This window comes from Aquarana catesbeiana, linkage group LG02 (assembly GCF_042186555.1).
Source record: "Aquarana catesbeiana isolate 2022-GZ linkage group LG02, ASM4218655v1, whole genome shotgun sequence".
In the NCBI taxonomy this organism is placed as follows: domain Eukaryota; kingdom Metazoa; phylum Chordata; class Amphibia; order Anura; family Ranidae; genus Aquarana; species Aquarana catesbeiana.
Genome location: NC_133325.1, coordinates 219,540,864 through 219,559,106, shown reverse-complemented (window position 1 = coordinate 219,559,106; position 18,243 = coordinate 219,540,864). Strand labels below are relative to the sequence as shown.

Genomic DNA, 18,243 nt, shown 5'->3' with positions numbered 1-18,243 from the left:
CATTTACTTTGGAATTTGAAGTAGAAGGTCACACGTGCTTTGCCTAGTTTAAATTGTGCAGCTGAGACTGGGATGGACATGAAAACATTAGACATGTGGATGATTTAATAAAAGAGTAAAAGCTGTTTCCTAAATACAATGACTGCATTTTGCTAAGTGAACACCCTCTACTCCTTTAGCAATTCACTTCCATTGTCCTTGATATAAACAGATTTCTATAGTACAGTGCTCTTTAGTGGAATATGTGTATGATTAAAGTTCCAAAGTATTTTTAAAGTGGTTGTAAACCTCTGATGTGAAAAATGAATAAACCATATTTTTTAGGTCTTATGCACAGTGGACGTTTGGCCATCTTGTCTTCATGCTTTTCCCCCTAACAGTAGCATTTAGGCAGAAAAAAACGCTCATTGCTTCTAAACGCATGTACCGCACTTGGCCCTATCAACGCTTGTGCATTCATTTCATTGACCAGAATAATCATTTATTCTGGCCATTGAAATGGGTTTTGTTAAACTGCACTTACATGCAGTAAAATGTCTGTCACCGCATATGGTGTGAATTCACCCTTAAAATGTCACTAAACCCACATAAAATGCTATCAGTAAATTGTGTATTACATGCTGTTTATAGTCACTCAGTCACTGAGATTTGTTTTCTGTATTCTGCAAAAAAAACCTGGTTGATCCTGCCGTTCTCTATTTCCACCTTCTGTTCATGTCCCCAATTTAGCTAGGGATTTTGCAGCTGTTGTGGCAACTGTGCACATGCTCAGTTTTTAGTGAGTTTCTATGCTGAGCTTTTCTTCCCTATCACATCTGAGCAGTCCATATGACTATAGCGTCACCTGTAGGTGCATACACAGTAGTAAATGACAGCCTATTGCCTTCTCCTTCATGACAAATAACCAGCTAAACACAATGGGGGTGTGAAATTACATGTAAATTAATGAAGGCTTCACCTCCCTTTTTAATTGTAAGACACAGGCTGAAGGTGTGTGACACAGCCTGTTACTGTCAGAAATGCGCCCAGACCATGTTATTGCCAAAAAATAATAAATATTTAATTTTCAAATATGTATTTGTGTGACAATTTAAAACAGTTTATTGATATTATTTACTTTTTATTCCATATTCCAAAGGCTGATTTTTTTATTTTTTTATTTTGAACATGTGACCAGCAGCAGAAGACTAAAAGCTCCTCCTGGTTATGTTTCCCTGGAGACAGCCTGGGAAAGTGCTGGGTCATGTGATAGCTGTATATCATTTTTTTAAAATAAAATAATTTGCGCGCCATTATCCATATACAGAAATATAAGGGAGAATGTAAATGTAACAATGTGTATTACAGTAGTATCGCTTTAATATTGATTGTGTACTAGGTGTGGCCGAAGAAGGAGGTTTGTAGCTGTTCTAGGGGTAAACTGTGGCGTTTATAGCAGATGTAGGGGTCTTGGGTTAAACACAGTGGGGGTTATTTACTAAAGAAAAATCCACTTTGAACTGCAAGTGCACTTGGAAGTAAAGTCGCTGTAGATCCGAGGGGGGCATGCAAGGAAAATAAAAAACAGCATTTTAGCTTGCACTTTTTTGGATCAGCAGAGGTTCCACTCATTTCAGATCTACCCCTTAGATTTAGAGAGACTGCACTTCCAAGTGGATTTGCCTTTCGTAAATAACCTCCAGTGTAATCTAAAATATGGCCCCTAAATAAAATATATACGCAAAATAACTGAGAAGTCCACACTACTGCCGCCTGAAACAAAAGCCCACACGGAATAAAAAAAAAAAAATATATATATATATATATATATATATATAATATTTTGCAGTAATTTAGTTCAAAAAGTGAAACTCAGATTATATAGATTCATTACACACAGAGTGATATATTTCAAGCATTTCTTTCTTTTAATTTTGAAGATTATTGTTTACAGCTAGTGAAAACCCAAAATTCAGTATCTCAGAAAATGTTAATATTGTGAAAGCTCAATATTGTAGACTCATGGTGTCACACTCCTAATCCGCTAAATAACTCAAAACTCGAGGTCGACCAATATGGGTTTTTCTCTGGCCGATGCCGATATTTAGAAATCGCGGTGGCCGCTTGTTTTTTTTGGGCCAATATATTAGGCCGATTTTTTTTTTTTTTCTTTCCCTTCATCTCATAAAATCTAACAGTTAGACCCCTTTCACACTGGGGCGTTTTTCAGGCGCTTTTGGGCTAAAAATAGCGCATGTAAAGTGCCTGAAAAACGTCGCTCCCCTGCAGTCTCAGTGTGATATCCCGAGTGCTTTCACATTGAGGCGATGCGCTGGCAGGATGTTTAAAAAAAGTCCTGCAAGCGGCATCTTTGGAGCGGTGTATACCGCTCCTCAACCACTCCTGCCCATTGAAATGAATGTGCACCGCTGCCGAAGCGCCTGAAAAGCGTTTCGGCAGCAGCGCTTCAGGTGCACATTTAACCCCTTCCTCAGCCGCTAGCTGGGTTATAAGTGCGCCGCTAAAATGACGGTAAAGTGCCGCTAAAACGAACAGCGTTTTACCGTCAACGCATGCCCGCTCCAGTGTGAAAGCAGCCTTAAGTAATACAGAACATTTTTTACATTTAAACATTTAGACCCCTTTCACACTGGGGCGGTTTGCAGGCGGTATTGCGCTAAAAATACCGCCTGCAAACCGCCCCTAAACAGCCTCCGCTGTTTGTTCAGTGTGAAAGCCCGAGGGCTTTCACACTGAAGCTGTGCGCTGGCAGGACGGTGAAAAAAGTCCTGCAAACCGCTTCTTTGGAGCGGTGAAGGAGCGGTGTATTCACAGCTCCTAAACCGCTCCTGCCCATTGAAATCAATGGGACAGCGTGGCAATACCGCGGCTATAGCCACACTGTACGAGTGATTTTAACCCTTTTTCGGCCGACAGCAGGGGTTAAAACCGCACCGCTAGCGGCCGACTACAGCTGCAAGAACGACGGTACAGCAGCGCTAAAAATAGCGCTGTTGTACCGCCGACGCCCCCACCGCCCCAGTGTGAAAGGGGCCTTATTAAACAAAACAAACCTCCAATCAGTTCACTTGTATGTATAATATAGATAAAAAAAAAATAACGATATCTTAAATATTAAATACACAAAAACAGGTAATCAAAACTTATGGACTAAAAAAAATGGGCTAACTTTACTGATTATTTTTTTACATTTTTTTTATTTAGTGTATTTTTTTTTTAAAAATTGCGTTTGAAAGACCGCTGCACAAATACCGTGTGACATAAAATATTGCAACAACCGCTATTTTATTCCCTAGGGTCTCTGCTAAAAAAAATATATATAATGTTTGGGGGTTCTAAGTGATTTTCTAGCAGAAAATACAGGATTTTTACTTGTAAGCAACAAGTGTCAGAAAAGATTTAGTCTTTAAATGGTTAAACTGAGAGCTTCTACACACGAGTTCAGCTCATTGATAAATGAACCTGAAAAGATACAATGTTTCTTCTTATCAGACTTGGCAGGCTGCCCAGGGAGGAGAGAATCCTCTCCACAGATAACTTTCAGGCATCTTGCATTGACTTCTATTACAGAAGTCATTTGCAAGTCCCGCTGAAGTTATAATCGGCTTTTTTTATCAGCACAATCGGCCGATGCCGATTAAGTAAAAAAAGCCGAATATCGGCCGATATATCGGTCGACCTCTACTCAAAACACCTGTAAAGGTTTTCTGAGCCTTTAAATGGCTTTTCAGTCTGGTTCACTAGCTTACACAATCATGGGGAAGACTGCTGACTTGACAGTTGTCTAGAAGACAGTCATTGACACCCTCCACAAGGAGGAGGGTAAATCACAAAAGGTCATTGCTAAAGAAGCTGGCTGTTCAGAGTGCTGTATCCAAGCATATTAATGGAAAGTTGAGTGGAAGAAAAAAGTGTGGTAGAAAGAGTGCACAAGCAACAGGGATAAACGCAGCATTGAGAGGATTGTGAAGCAAAGGCCATTTAAGAATTTGGAGGAGATTCACAAGGAGAGGACTATGACTGGTGTCAGTGCTTCAAGAGCCACCACACACAGACGTATCCAGGACATGTGCTACAACTTTCGCATTCCTTGTGTCAAGTCATTCATGAACCAGAGACGTCAGAAGCGTCTTACCAGAGCCAAGGAGAAAAAGGACTGGACTGTTGCTCAGTGGTCCAAAGTTCTCTTTTTGGATGAAAGTAAATCTTGTGTTGTAATTTGCAAAAACATCTGGAGGAAGAGTGGAGAGGCACAGAATCCAAAATGCATGAAGTCCAGTGGGAAGTTTCCACAGTCCAGTGATGATTTAGGGATCCATGTCATCTGCTGGTGTTGGTCCACTTTGTTTTATCAAGACCAAAGTCAGCCCAGCCCTTTACCAGGAAATTCTGGAGCACTTCATGCTTCCTTCTGCTGACCAGCTTTATGGAGATGCTCCTTTCATTTTCCAGCAGGACTTGGTACCTGCCTACACTGCCAAAAAGTAGCTTTAATTATCAGGGTATCGCTGTGCTTGATTGGCCAGCAAACTCCCTGACCTAAACCCCATAGAGAATCTGTGGGGTATTGTCAAGAGGAAGATGAGACACCAGACCCAACAATGCAGATGAGCTGAAAGCAGCTACCTGGGCTTCCATAACACCTCAGCAGTGCTGCAGGCTGATTGCCTCCATGCCACGCCGCATTGATGCAGTAATTCATGTAAAAGGAGCCCCAACCAAGTATTGAGTACATACTATACTGTACATGGACATACTTTTCAGTAAAGAAAAGAGAAGAAATGGTTTGGTAATTAATATGATGACATTTGAATGTACCTCCATCCCTGACATTTGGATATATGAGAAAAAAGGTTTGGGACTTTGTGTGAAGCGTGCAGCCAGGGAGGCCACACAACATAATAATACTAATGATGATGTCTGGTGGGTAAACCATATTTGCAACTATATATCTGGCATAGTACCAGAATACATACCATATAATACAGTAAAACAAGTTAACTTTAATTCCATAACATAGTACATAGTAATAGAGTAACATAATGGCATAGCAAGATAATGTAATCACAATAATAAAATAATAAAAACACCAGATTCATTGTTCCGTGTCTCCACAGTAACGATATAATAAAGATTGGTAGCGTCCAAAAGAGCATATTATAGATAGCGTATAAAAGTATTATCAGAGGCATCTAATAGCTCGATGCGTTTCGTGGCTCTATTACCACTCTTCAGGAGAAGATTCGATGTACATGTCTATAAAGGTATTAAGGTAAATATTAGATTGGGTATTATATAGAGAGAATAGTACAGGAACAAATCCCCCGCTCATACTTGCAGACCAACCATGAGTCTGGGCACAGGCAACTGGGGGCAAGGGCCGGCCAGGCGTATCATCAGCCCGGGAGCTGAGGCGGTGATCCCCATGACACAGATGGAGACACGCAACAATGAATCTGGTGTTTTTATTATTTTGCCATTGTGATTACTTTATGTTGCTATGCCATTATGTTACTATATTACTATGTACAGTAAGTAGGGCTGCAACTAATGATTATTTTCATAATCGATTAGTTGGCCGATTGTTTCAATTAATCTATTAATTGGATAATAACCTTAAAAAATGTGTGGTGTATAATTTAAGATGTAATGTTTAAAAAAAAAAGGCAATTTATTCTTAAAAAATTATACGCAGTGGTAAATATAAATAACCAACTATATGGTTAGGGAGCAAAATCTTTAATCCACTCTGAGAATGACAGACAAAAGAGATATAAATGTATATATTATTGGAAGTTGAATCTGGTAAATATCATCAGACTCAGAAATCACATTATTTTTTTTTTTTTTTTTAGACCCCTTTCACACTGGGGCTCATGTAATGTGCCCTGTTTCCATGTGCCCTGCCCTCATGTAATATGCCCTGTTCCCACGTAATGTGCAATGCCCTCATGTAATGTGCCCTGCTCCCACATAATGTGGCTTGCCTCCATGTAAAAGTTTACTTTAATTGTAATTGTAATGCCTTCTATTGCCTCCAGTCTATCAGCCTCCACCTTCTCTGGGTTCAGATGTTGGTCTTCCTTGCACAGTCTTTAAAGTTTTTTTTTTTTAAAAAAACAACAAACATGTTATACTTACCTGCTCTGTGTAATGGTTTTGCACAGAGCAGCCCTGATTCTTCTCTTCTGGTTCATCCTGCCTTCAGAGTGCCCCAATAGCAAGCTGCAAATTATAGTATAGCATGCCCCTATAGCAAGGTAAAAAAACTTCTGCCTTTAGACACACTCACTTCCTGCCCAGGACTACATGTTCCATGAGGCATTGCTCCTCACACATTCACAAGTTCTCAGGCACTTACTGACTTGTATGGACAGTATACTGAGCTGTATGTGTGCTGCACTGTATTTCCTGATATGTAAACAAACAATGCATTCTGTATGCAGGCCAAATAATCGGCTGGCCGATTAATCGATTATGAAAATAGTTGACAAATATTTTCATAATCGATTAGTTGTCGATTAATCGATTAGTTGTTTCAGCCCTGACAGTAAGTACAGTATATGTTATGGAATTTAAGTTTACTTGTTTTACTATATTATATTGTATGTATTCTGGTAATATGCAAGATATATGGTCACCAATATGGTTTACCCACCAGACATCATCAGTTCGTATTAATATATTGTATTGCCTCCCTGGCTGCATGCTTCACACAAAGTCCCAAACCTTTTTTCTCATACACTTTTCAGTAAGCCAACATTTCTGTATTAAAAATCCTTTTTTTTATTGGCCTTATGTAATATTCTAATTTTCTGAGATACTGAATTTTGGGTTTTCATTAACTAAGCCACAATCATCAAAATTAAGAAAGAAAAATGCTTGAAATATATCACTCTGTATGTAATGAATCTATACGATGTATGCATGTGTGTGTGTATATGTATGTATGTGTGTATATGTATGTATGTATGTGTGTATATATATATATATATATATATATATATATATAATTAATATAAAAAAATCTGCGACCTTCTTTATTTTTTATTTTTATTTTTTAAACTCGATTCACTATTCGAATCGAGTTGTTTGTGTTTTTTTTGATGGACACCGCGCCGGTCCTGAGGAGGGAGAGGTCGCGGCTTCAGCCTAGTCCTAAAAACTCCTGCCCGCAGCTCCTCAGGACCGGCACGGTGTCAGCAGTGGTCCTTCTCACTGAGGACGTTATAATCGGATCCATTCGGATGGCATAACAAAGCTAAAGTGGATGGTACCCGAACCTCGGTTCAAGAACGAGGTATTGCTTGTAATGTATCCTATATAGGGGCTGGACCCTTGTTAAGTTGGTATTCCTGGTCAATCTTGCCCAAGGTAAACAAGAAAGGGTGCTTTACAGGTCCAGGGGTGTATACATGGGGGACCTGGTCCCTGAAGGTCCTTAGAGGCGCTACCCGCCGTGATGGGGGAAGATTGGGCCTGGTAAGACAGGCCCTGCTGCTTGGGATGGTGAGTACTCCCTTTGGGTTTTTTATATATATATTTCCCTTTGAAACTGCTGGTAAACCTTAAGCCTGTGTCTGAGATTACAGATGGCTGGTTTTAGTGCGCATTTTTGCATACTGGCGTGCGTGCCCTGCCGCCGGCGTGTGTGTGTGCGCCCTTGGTGTGCACCGTCGGTGTGCACGTGCGCCGCGTAATAGATCTCCCTCCCCTGAGCCTGGGCCAAGTGGTGACTCACTAGAGCATCAGGACTCTTATAGCTAGATGGGTCCAGGTGGTCTGGAACCAGAATGGGCGGAGGATTTGGAAGAGGTGGTCATAAAGGACCGGGAGGAAGGAGAGGCTGAAGAATCCTCGGCTGAGGACTCTGGTTCTGAAGAGTCAATTTCAGCCTCCCATTTCCAAAAGTTATTTATCCAATCTCTAATTGAGATGGTACGAATTAGGTTTAAGTTGCCCCCGGTTCAGGAGTTTGGACTCTCCTGTTCTACTTTGGGATTTTTGCAACCTCAGCAAATTTCCCAAGCGTTCCCTTTGCATCCATTACTGGAGCAGGTGGTTTACGTGGACTGGGAGCAACCTGACAGGATATACTTACCTCCAAAAAGGTTTTCTGTCTTGTATCCTATGGAGGAGAAGTTCAGGAAGAAATGGGGGACACCTTTGGTGGACGCTGCCATATCTTCAGTAAATAAGAGTTTAACCTGTCCAGTGGATAATGCCCACAAAGAGGTTGAGAGCCTTGAGGTCCAAAATGGGCCTTACTTCCCCATTTGGTTTTGGCACGGTGAATAGGTTTGAGTAAAACCCCTTGAATCTCTCCTCGTCCGGAACCTTTACAATTACCCCCTGCATCAGCAGATGCTGTAAAGCTAGGAATAGGCATCTTCTTTTCTCTGGATCCGACGGAACCCTTGAGTACAGAAACTGATTTGGGGGGATCTCCCGGAACTCTATTTTGTAACTGTATTTTACAGTGGAAATGACCCATCTGTCTTGAACCAGTTCTTCCCAGGCCTTCCCAGATCCTTTCGCATGGAGTCGGTTCGTTCAATAATAAAATCCCTGAGAAAGGTAGACTATTTAGCGTCCATAGATATCAAGGACGCGTACCTTCATGTGCCGATCTTCGGTCCACATCAAAGGTTCCTACGCTTCGCTGTAGAGGGCAGTCATTTCCAATTTGTGGCACTACCTTTCGGTCTGGCCACGGCCCCCAGGGTCTTCACAAAGATTATGGCCCCAGTGTTGGCTTCCCCAAGGTCTCAGAAGGTCTCCGTAGTAGGATATCTGGACGATCTTCTAAGAGAATGCTCTCGCCCCATACTGGTTCAAAACGTGTCAAGAACAGTACGGGTTTTACGACGCTTAGGTTGGATTCTAAATGTGGACAAGTCAGCTCTTTGTCCGACCCAAGCCTTGGTGTATCTGGTCTTGGACACCGCCCAAGAAAAGGTGTTTCTTCCTCCCTTAAAGGTCGCCTCCATAGTGGAACTTGTACAGAAGGTGAAAAAAGAACTACGCCTTCTATTCGGCTGTCCATGAGGTTACTCATGGACAGCCGAGATGGTGTCATCCTTCAGCGCAGTGCCATATGCACAGTTCCACTCCAGAGTGTTCCAGAACAGTATTCAGAAGGCCTGGGTCAAGTTGGCTCGAACCTTGGATCAGCCTATGGTTCTATCTCCACAGGTTCTATGGAACCTTTCTTGGTGGTTAAGAACCAGCAATTTGAAAAGAGGGAAATCTTTCCCACAGGTAGCCTGGAAAGTCATAACCACAGACGCCAGTCTTCTTGGCTGGGGAGCAGTCCTAGAGGAAGCGTCTGTTCGGGGAATATGGTCCCAGACAGAAAGGACCCTGCCCATCAATCTATTGGAGATTCGGGCAGCTCGTCTGGCTCTGCGTTTCTGGACATCCGGATTGCGGGGTCTTCCTGTCAGAGTCCAGTCCGACAACGCCACGGTGGTGGCATATATCAACCACGAGGGAGGTACCAGGAGTCGGGCAGCCCAGAAGGAGGTAAACCATATATTGACTTGGGCAGAAAAACATGTGCCGTTCCTTTCGGCAGTGTTTATCCCGGGGTGGACAATTGGCAGGCAGATTTCCTAAGTCGCCAGAAATTGTTGCCAGGGGAATGGTCCCTGCACCCCAAGGTTTTTCTACAGATCTGCCAATACTGGGGGACCCCAGATGTGGATCTGCTGGCATCCAGATTCAATGCCGTTTGTCTCCAGGACCAAGGATCCGCTTGCTGTCGGGATAGACGCATTAGTAGTTCCTTGGGATCAGTATTCTCTGATATATGCCTTTCCCCCGATCCAAATTCTGCCGCACTTATTACGCAGAATACAGGAGGAGCAAAAGCCAGTGATCCTAGTGGCCCCAGCATGGCCCCGGAGATCCTGGTACTCGGAGATTGTGAAGTTGGCAGTAGGGGACCCATTGGTCCTTCCATGCCATCCAGACCTGTCGTCTCAAGGACCCATATTCCATCCTTCTTTACGGTTGCTGAATTTGTTGGCTTGGCTATTGAGACCAGACTATTGAAAGACCGTGGTGTTATGGGTTCAGTCTTGTCTACCATGATAAACGCTAGAAAGTCATTTTCTAGAGCTATCTATTATAGAATCTGGAAGTCGTACATTTCTTGGTGTGAGGAGAGGAAATGGAACCCTCGTAGGTATTGGAAGAGTTCTTGCCTTTCTTCAAGCAGGAGTAGACCTACAGCTCGCTTTAGGGACAATTAAGGGACAGATTTCGGTCTTATCGTTTTTTTTCCAGTGACCGATTGCATCACATTCTTTGGTGCAAACCTTTGTCAAGGGAGTAAAATCACATGAGGCCGCCAGTTAAACCACCTTTATATCCCTGGGACCTAAATTTGGTACTGTCAGCCTTACAGAGTCAACCGTTTGAACCTATTAGGCATATTCCTTTTGTCCTATTGACCAGAAAATTTGTTTTTTTGGTGGCTATAACATCGGCTAGAAGGGTGTCTGAATTGGCCGCCCTTTCCTGCAAAGAACCTTTTATGATTCTTCATCAGGACAGAGTGGTCATGCGCCCTCGTCCGGTTTTTCTACCAAAGGTGGTTTCCAAATTTCATTTGAATCAGGATATCATTTTACTTTCCTTTTTTCCAAACCCTAAGACTAGGGAGGAAAGGTTGCTTCACTCACTGGATGTGGTGAGGACGATCAAAATTTACTTGAAGATGTCAGCTCCCTTTCGGAAGACTGACTTTTTTTTTTGTCTTGCCAGAGGGTCCTAAGAAAGGACAGCCGGCAACAAGTTCAACTATATCCAGGTGGATTCGCCAGACTATTATCCATGCAAATGGATTAACCCTTTCATGACTAAGCCTATTTTTGAAATTTGGTGTTTACAAGTTAAAATCCGTATTTTTTGCTAGAAAATTACTTAGAACCCCCAAACATTATATATATTTTTTTAGAAGAGAGTCTAAAGAATAAAATGGCGATTGTTGCAATATTTTTTATCACACGGTATTTGTGCAGCGGTGTTTTAAACGCAAATTTTTGGAAAAGTGACACTTTCATGAATTTTAAAAAATCCAAACAGTAAAGTTACCCCAATTTTTTTGTATAATGTGAAAGATGATGTTACGCCGAGTAAATAGATACCAAACATGTCACCCTTTATAATTGCACGCACTCGTGGAATGGTGACGAACTACGGTACCTATGAATTTCCATAGGCGATGCTTTAAAAATTTTTTACGGTTACCAGGTTTGAGCTACAGAGGAGGTCTAGGGCTAGAATTATTGCTCTTGCTCTGACGATCGCGGCGATACCTCACATGTGTGGTTTGAACACCGTTTACATATGCGGGCGCGACTTCCGTATGCGTTTTCTTCGCTGCGCGAGCTCGCGGGGACGGGGGCGCTTTAAAAATTTTTTTTTTATTTATTTATTTATTTTATTTATTTTTGTACTTTTATAAATTGTGTTTAAAAATTTTATTTTTTTTTTACTTTTATTGCTGTCACAAGCAATGTAAACATCCCTTGTGACAGTAATATGTGGTGACAGGTACTCTTTATGGAGGGATGGGGGGTCTAAAAGACCCCCCATCCCTCCTTTACACTTCAAAGTATTCAGATTGCCGAAAACGGCGATTCTGAATACTGTGTACTTTTTTAAATTCGGCGCCATTGGCAGCCGAGTAAACGGGAAGTGACGTCATGACGTCGCTTCCGCGTTTACAATTAGAAGGCTGGAACGAAGCCGCTCACAGCTTTGTTCCAGCCCGCCCCCAGCCGCCGGAGATTCCCGAATGGACACCGGGCCTCCCGATCGCACGGGAGGCCCGGTAACAGCGGCGGGAGGCGGCGGGAGGGGGGGGATGTCCCCTCCCGCTCCTCCGGTATTACAGCCGAGCGGCTTTTAGCCGCATCGGTTGTTATATTCGGGTAGCCGATCGCCCGCTGAAAACAACGGTACCGGGATGATGCCTGCAGCTGCGGGCATCATCCCGGTATAACCCCGGAAAGCCGAGGACGCATATGTGCGTTCGGTCGGCGTTAAAGCGCAGGGTTCCACCTTGGGATTTAAAGGCACACTCCACTAGAGGGATTAGTGCATCATGGGCAGTACGCCAACAGGTGTCTATGGCTCAGGTTTGCAAAGCGGCCGCTTGGTATTCAGTTCATACTTTCACCAGGTTTTACCAGGTGGATGTGTGATCTCAAAAGGAGACTGTTTTTGGCCACAGCGTGTTGCAGGAAGCTTTATAGTCTCAGGCCCGATGGGCTTAGGGATAATGTGTCCTTCCCCCCCCCCCCCCCCCCCCTCAGGTGCATTGCTTTAGGACATCCCACATAGTCATTATTATGGTGCTCTGTGTCCCGTGATGTACGATAAAGAAAAAACAGGTTTTTAAAACAGCCTACCTGTAAAATCCTTTTCTTGGCATACATCAAGGGACACAGAGGTCCCTCCCCTCTTTCTGGGATCGTCATTGCTTGCTACAAAACTAAGGTACTTCTGGTATGGGAGGGGTTATATGGGAGGAACCGTCTTACTATTGGTTGCCAGTGTCCAATCACCTAAAGGTAAGCGTATAACCCACATCTGTTTTAAAATTCGTTTTTTTTAAATTAACATGCTGAAGTTTGTTTAATATTTTAATGATTTTTAACATACAAGTTTAAGCAATTTCTACCTTAGAGAAATCTTTCTTTTATTATTCTCATAGCTGCTGATGCCATTTTGTGTTGCAGCAAAGGACTGCAGTAATATGTACACAGTTTTGGGTAATTGATTCTGTGTCTCTAAACATCAGGTATAATGGTGAAGGTCATATACACTTTCTCATCAGAAAACACTGGCTTTATTCTACATTTTTTCCCTGTTTCAACATATGTCTACATCACAAAAAAAGGGTAGAAAGGTAATTGATTTTCAGACTGAACGAAATAAGGTTGAATTTTCTTCCTATAAAGGTCTGCCTGTGCTCGCTTTGTGATTAGCCTAATGACATAATGATTTTGCATGTCTGAAATATTGAGCAGCTAGATTGTGTAGGTAATTTTGAGGTGTTCCAAGGTTTATTGTATATCACCTTTTGGAGGTTGCTGAGGATTGTAAACAAGTCCCATTGTGCTTGAAATTATATTAACAGCTGTTTTTAGAATAAAATAAAGGCAAGCATTGCAAATTTGGACCCCTTAAGTCTCAAAAATCGGTTATTTTGGTTCTTTTTTTGTAGATACAGATTCAACCAGGTATTTTAGCTTGTGTATACTTAGTATTTAACAGAAGCAGACGCAACATAGTGCCTCCTTTTTTAGTACATTTAGGCACATTTTCTAATCACAAATATTGGCAAGACCTTGAGTATTGCTTAAAAACAAGGAATGCATGTAAAGCTGCTGACGTGCTGGTTTTAGATGGGTTATAATGTTTAACCTCGCAGAAAGGGTATCATTTAAAAAGCAAATTCAATTCTATTTTTTTTTCTTTAAATACAGTGTATTTTTTTCAGTTTTGGTATGTTGCAGCCTGATACTACAGTTTAAATTAATTTTCAAATCTATCTCTCTACCCCTCAGCTCACTCCATTAGTCTATCATCTCTGATTTACTAACAGACATATCAGTCTGTCACATCACTTCCTCAAGCTCAACTTGTCCAAAACCAGGCTCATAATATTTCCTCCCCCATGGTCCCCTCTACCTGACTTCTCTGTCAAGATTAATGACACAACCATCAACCCATCCCCACATGCCAGGGTGCTAGGTGTTATCCTGGACTCTGTACTCTCATTTCGGCCCCATATCCAATCACTTGCAAAAGATTGCCGTTTCAACCTATGCAACATCTCCTTCAAAATACACCCCTTCCTAACCAATGACACCACAAAGCTGCTAATTTACTCCCTGGTTATCTCTCGCCTTGACTAACTGCAACTCCCTCCCCATTTGCTTGCCTTTAAATAAGCTATGCCCCTTCAGTCCATCATGAATGCTGCTGCCAGGCTCATCCACTGTACAAGCTGCTCAGTGTCTGCCAATCCCTCTACTGGCTGCCACTCACCCAACAAATTAAATTAAAAATATTAACAATAACTTACAAAGCCATCCACAACTCGGCCCCTAGCTACATCACTGACCTAGTCTCGAAATACCAAACAAATTGTTTTCTTCGTTCCTCCCAAGACCTCCTGCTCTCTAGTTCCCTTGTCATCTCTTACCATACTCGCCTCCAGGACTTCTTAGCCTCTCCTAACCTTTGAAATTCCCTATCCCAATCTGTCCGATTTATCTCCTACCCTATCCACTTTTAGGGGATCCCTGAAAACATTTGTCTTCCGAGAAGCCTATCCTGCCTCCACCTAACAACTGTACTTTTCTCATCCCCCACAGTTATTACCTTTTTTTAGTATCACTTGACCCTCCCTTTTAGATTGTAGGCTTGAACGAGTAGGGCCCTCTGATTCCTCCTGTATTTAATTGTATTGTAACTGTATTGTTGGCCCTAACATTGTAAAGCACTGTGCAAACTATTGGCGCTATATAAATTCTATATAGTATTAATATTCAGTCTGTGTTCCAGACTTCAGGCTGTAATTGACTGCAAAGGATTTGCAACCAAGTATTAAAAAGTGGAAGTTTGATGGATGATTGTTAATCTGTCCCATTTCTTTTGGTGTCTTAAAAAGTGGGAGGCACATATACAAACTGTTGTAATTCCTACACCATTCACCTGATTTCAATGTAAATACCCTCAAATAAAAGCTGAAAGTCTGCAGTTAAAGCACATCTTGTTCGTTTCATTTCAAATCCATTGTGGTGGTGTATAGAGCCAAAAAGATTAGAATTGTGTCGATGTCCCAATATTTATGGACCTGACCTTTATATTTTTTCCCTCAATCGTCATTTAGTACCCCATAATGACAATGTGAAAACTGAATTTTAGAAATGTCTGTCAATTTTATTAAAAAGGAAAAACTGAAATATCACATTGACGTAAGTATTCAGACCCTTTGCAACAACACTTGCATTTTAGTTTAGGTCCCTCCCATTTCTCTTGATCTTTGCTTGAGACGTTTCTACACCTTGAGTGGAGTCCACCTGTGGTAAATGTCATAAATTGATTAGACATGATTTGGAAAGGTGCACACCTCCCTGGGAAAAAAAAAAAAAAGCCTCACAGCTGACAATGCATCTGTATCAGAGCAAAAGCTATGACGTTAAAGGAACTGCCTGCAAAGCTCAGATACATGATTATTACAAGGCACATGTCTGGGGAAGACTACGAAAAAATTCTGCTGCACTGAAGGTTCAGAAGAGCACAGTAGCTTCCATAATTCTCAAATGGAAGAAGTTGGCATAACAGGACTCTTCCGAGAGCTGGTCACATGGCCAAACTGAGCGATCAGGGGAAAAGGGGAGGTGACCAAGAACCCAATGATCACTCTGACTGAGCTCCAGAGATCCTGTGTGGAAATGGGACAAAGTTCCAGCAGGACAGCCATCACTGCAGCTCTCCACCGATCTGGGATTTATGGCAGAGTGGCTAGACTGAAGCCTTTCTGCAGTGCAAAAACATGAAAGCCCATTTGGCGTTTGCAAAAAAGCATCTGAAGGACTCTGACTGTGAGAAACAAGGTTTTCTGGTCTAATGAACCAAGATTGAACTGTCTGGCCCCAATTCTAACCATTATGTCTGGAGGAAACCAGGCACTGCTCATGACCTGCCCAATATCATCTCAACAGTGAAGCATGGTGGTGGCAGCATCATACTTTGGGGGTGTTTTTCAGCAGCAGGGACTGGGAGACTGGTCAGGGTTGAGGGAAAGCTGAATGGAGCAAAGTACAGAGATCTCCTCAATGAATAACCTGTTCCACAGCGCTCAGGACCTAAGACTGGGCCGAAGGTTCACCTTCTAACATGAAAATGATCCTAAGCACACAGCCATCATGTTACGTCGGTAACACAGGCGGCCACTAGAGGGTGCGTGCACGCTGCCGGAGGCGCACGGCCCCTGCTCGCCCACGGAGCCGACGGGAGTGCCCGGCGGTCGCAATCGCCGCCGGGCTCCCGCGATCGCTCGGGGCACACAGAGAACTGGGATCTGTGTGTGTTCTCAGAGGGGAGAACAGACAGATTGTCTGTTCATACAGAGTATGAACAACGATCTGTCATCTCCCCTGCACAGTCCCATCCCCCCTTCATTTAGAACAGACACTAGGACACACTTAACCCCTTCACTGCCAGTGACATTTTTATAGTAATCAATGCAATTTTATAGCATTGATCGCTGTAAAAATGCCAATGGTCCCAAAAATGAGATTAATGAGAAAAAAATGAATTTAAACTGTAGTATCAGGCTAAAACATAACTAAATTTAAACTGACCGGGGTCTGAATAGTTTATGAATACAATGTATTCTTAATGAGCTGCATGTATCGCATAAACACAGACCAGAGCCTTTCCAGAGTGGTATGTTCTATATTGCTGCCGGTAGTTTTTGGTGACAACAAAGTATACATTTTTCAGCTTTTCGACGTTGCCAAGTGTCATTAACCACTTCCCTACCCAGCCATAGACATATGACGTCCTGGGATGGGATCTACCATCCTGGGTGGACGTCATATATGACGTCCTGGGATTCCCGGCCGTCTAGGGGGCGCACGCGCGCCCGCCGCGTTGCTCGGGACCCGGTGCGTGTGCCCGGCGGCCGCGATGTCCGCCGGGCACACGCGATTGCCCGTTAACCGGGCCGGACCGTGGATCTGTGTGTGTAAACACACAGATCCACAGCCTGTCGGGTAAGAGGAGAGCGATCTGTGTTCCCAGAATGGAGGAACACTGATCGGTCTCCTCCCCTTGTATGTCCCCTCCCCCTACAGTTAGAAGCATTCCCTAGGAAACATATTAACCCCTCCCCGCCCCCTAGTGGTTAACCCCTTCACTGCCTGTCACATTTACACAGTAATCAATGCAATTTTATAGCATTGATCGCTGTACAAATGTGAATGGTCCCAAAATTGTGTCAAAAGTGTCCGATGTGTCCGCCATAATGTCGCAGTCACGAAAAAAAATCGCGATCGGCGCTAAAAAAAAAAAATAAAAATATATATTTTTTTTAAAATGCCATAAATCTATCCCGTATTTTGTAGACGCTATAACTTTTGCGCAAACCAATCAATATACGCTTATTGCGATTTTTTTTTTTTTTTTACCAAAAATGTGTAGAAGAATACGTATCGGCCGAAACTGAGGAAAAATTTGTTTTTTCAAAAAAAAATTGGGATATTTATTATAGCAAAAAGTAAAAAATATTGTGTTTTTTTTCAAAATTGTCGCTCTTCTTTTGTTTATAGCGCAAAAAATAAAAACCGCAGAGGCGATCAAATACCACCAAAAGAAAGCTCTATTTGTGGGGAAAAAAGGACGTAAATTTTTTTTGGGTACAACGTTGCACGACCGCGCAATTGTCGTTTAAAGTGCGACAGCGCTGAAAACTAAAAATTGGCCAGGGAAGTAAGGGGGTGAAAATGCCCTGTATTGAACTGGTTAAACGAAAGTACTGTGACACTTACTAAAAAAAACCCCCAAAAAACTATACTCACCCTCCTAATGTTCCTGGTCTGACGAAGGAGCCGCACATGCTCCGAAACGCGTTACCACCCCCTTCTCTACACTGACACCATCAGCCTTGTGTGTCCCGCAGTGAATACAGGCTTCCCTGCTGCCTCCTCTTTTCAACACGCATGAGAACGCTTTACAGCTGCTGGACGGCTCTACACGGCTCTCTACCACCGTGCTGAGGATGGACACATGCCACAGATGAGGACTCCTGATTTTATCATGTCTTTTAACACCCAACAATCTTGTAAGTGCTTTTAACCCTTTGTGCACTCTATTAAATTTTACATACTGCACTTAGAGGCGCCTTTCTTTTCCTTTTTTATATCTTCAGAGTTGCTTCTCCTCTAACCAAAGTGCTGCCAGAAGTGCCATCTCATCACTATCATCCCTCTGACCAGCTACCCACCTCCACCAGAGCGCCCTTATCACCTCTCTGTTTTAATCCAAACAATAAAACAACGCCTTGTAGCCTCCCTGACGGTTTTCCCGAGTGTGGCTCGGGGTTAAATTTCAGTCCCATTAGCGGTAACCATGAGCCACACTCGGGATTACATTGCAGGATCCTGGTGCGGCTTTACTTACCTTGTCCCCAGGATCCTGCGATGTCCCCCGCTG

General features: G+C 42.7%; 1 protein-coding gene across 1 annotated transcript in view; it reads left to right on the top strand.

The window, feature by feature from the left end:
• DIAPH3 (diaphanous related formin 3) overlaps window positions 1–18,243 on the top strand; it is a 1,160,230-nt gene that overhangs the window by 39,241 nt on the left and 1,102,746 nt on the right. The window lies entirely within an intron of this gene.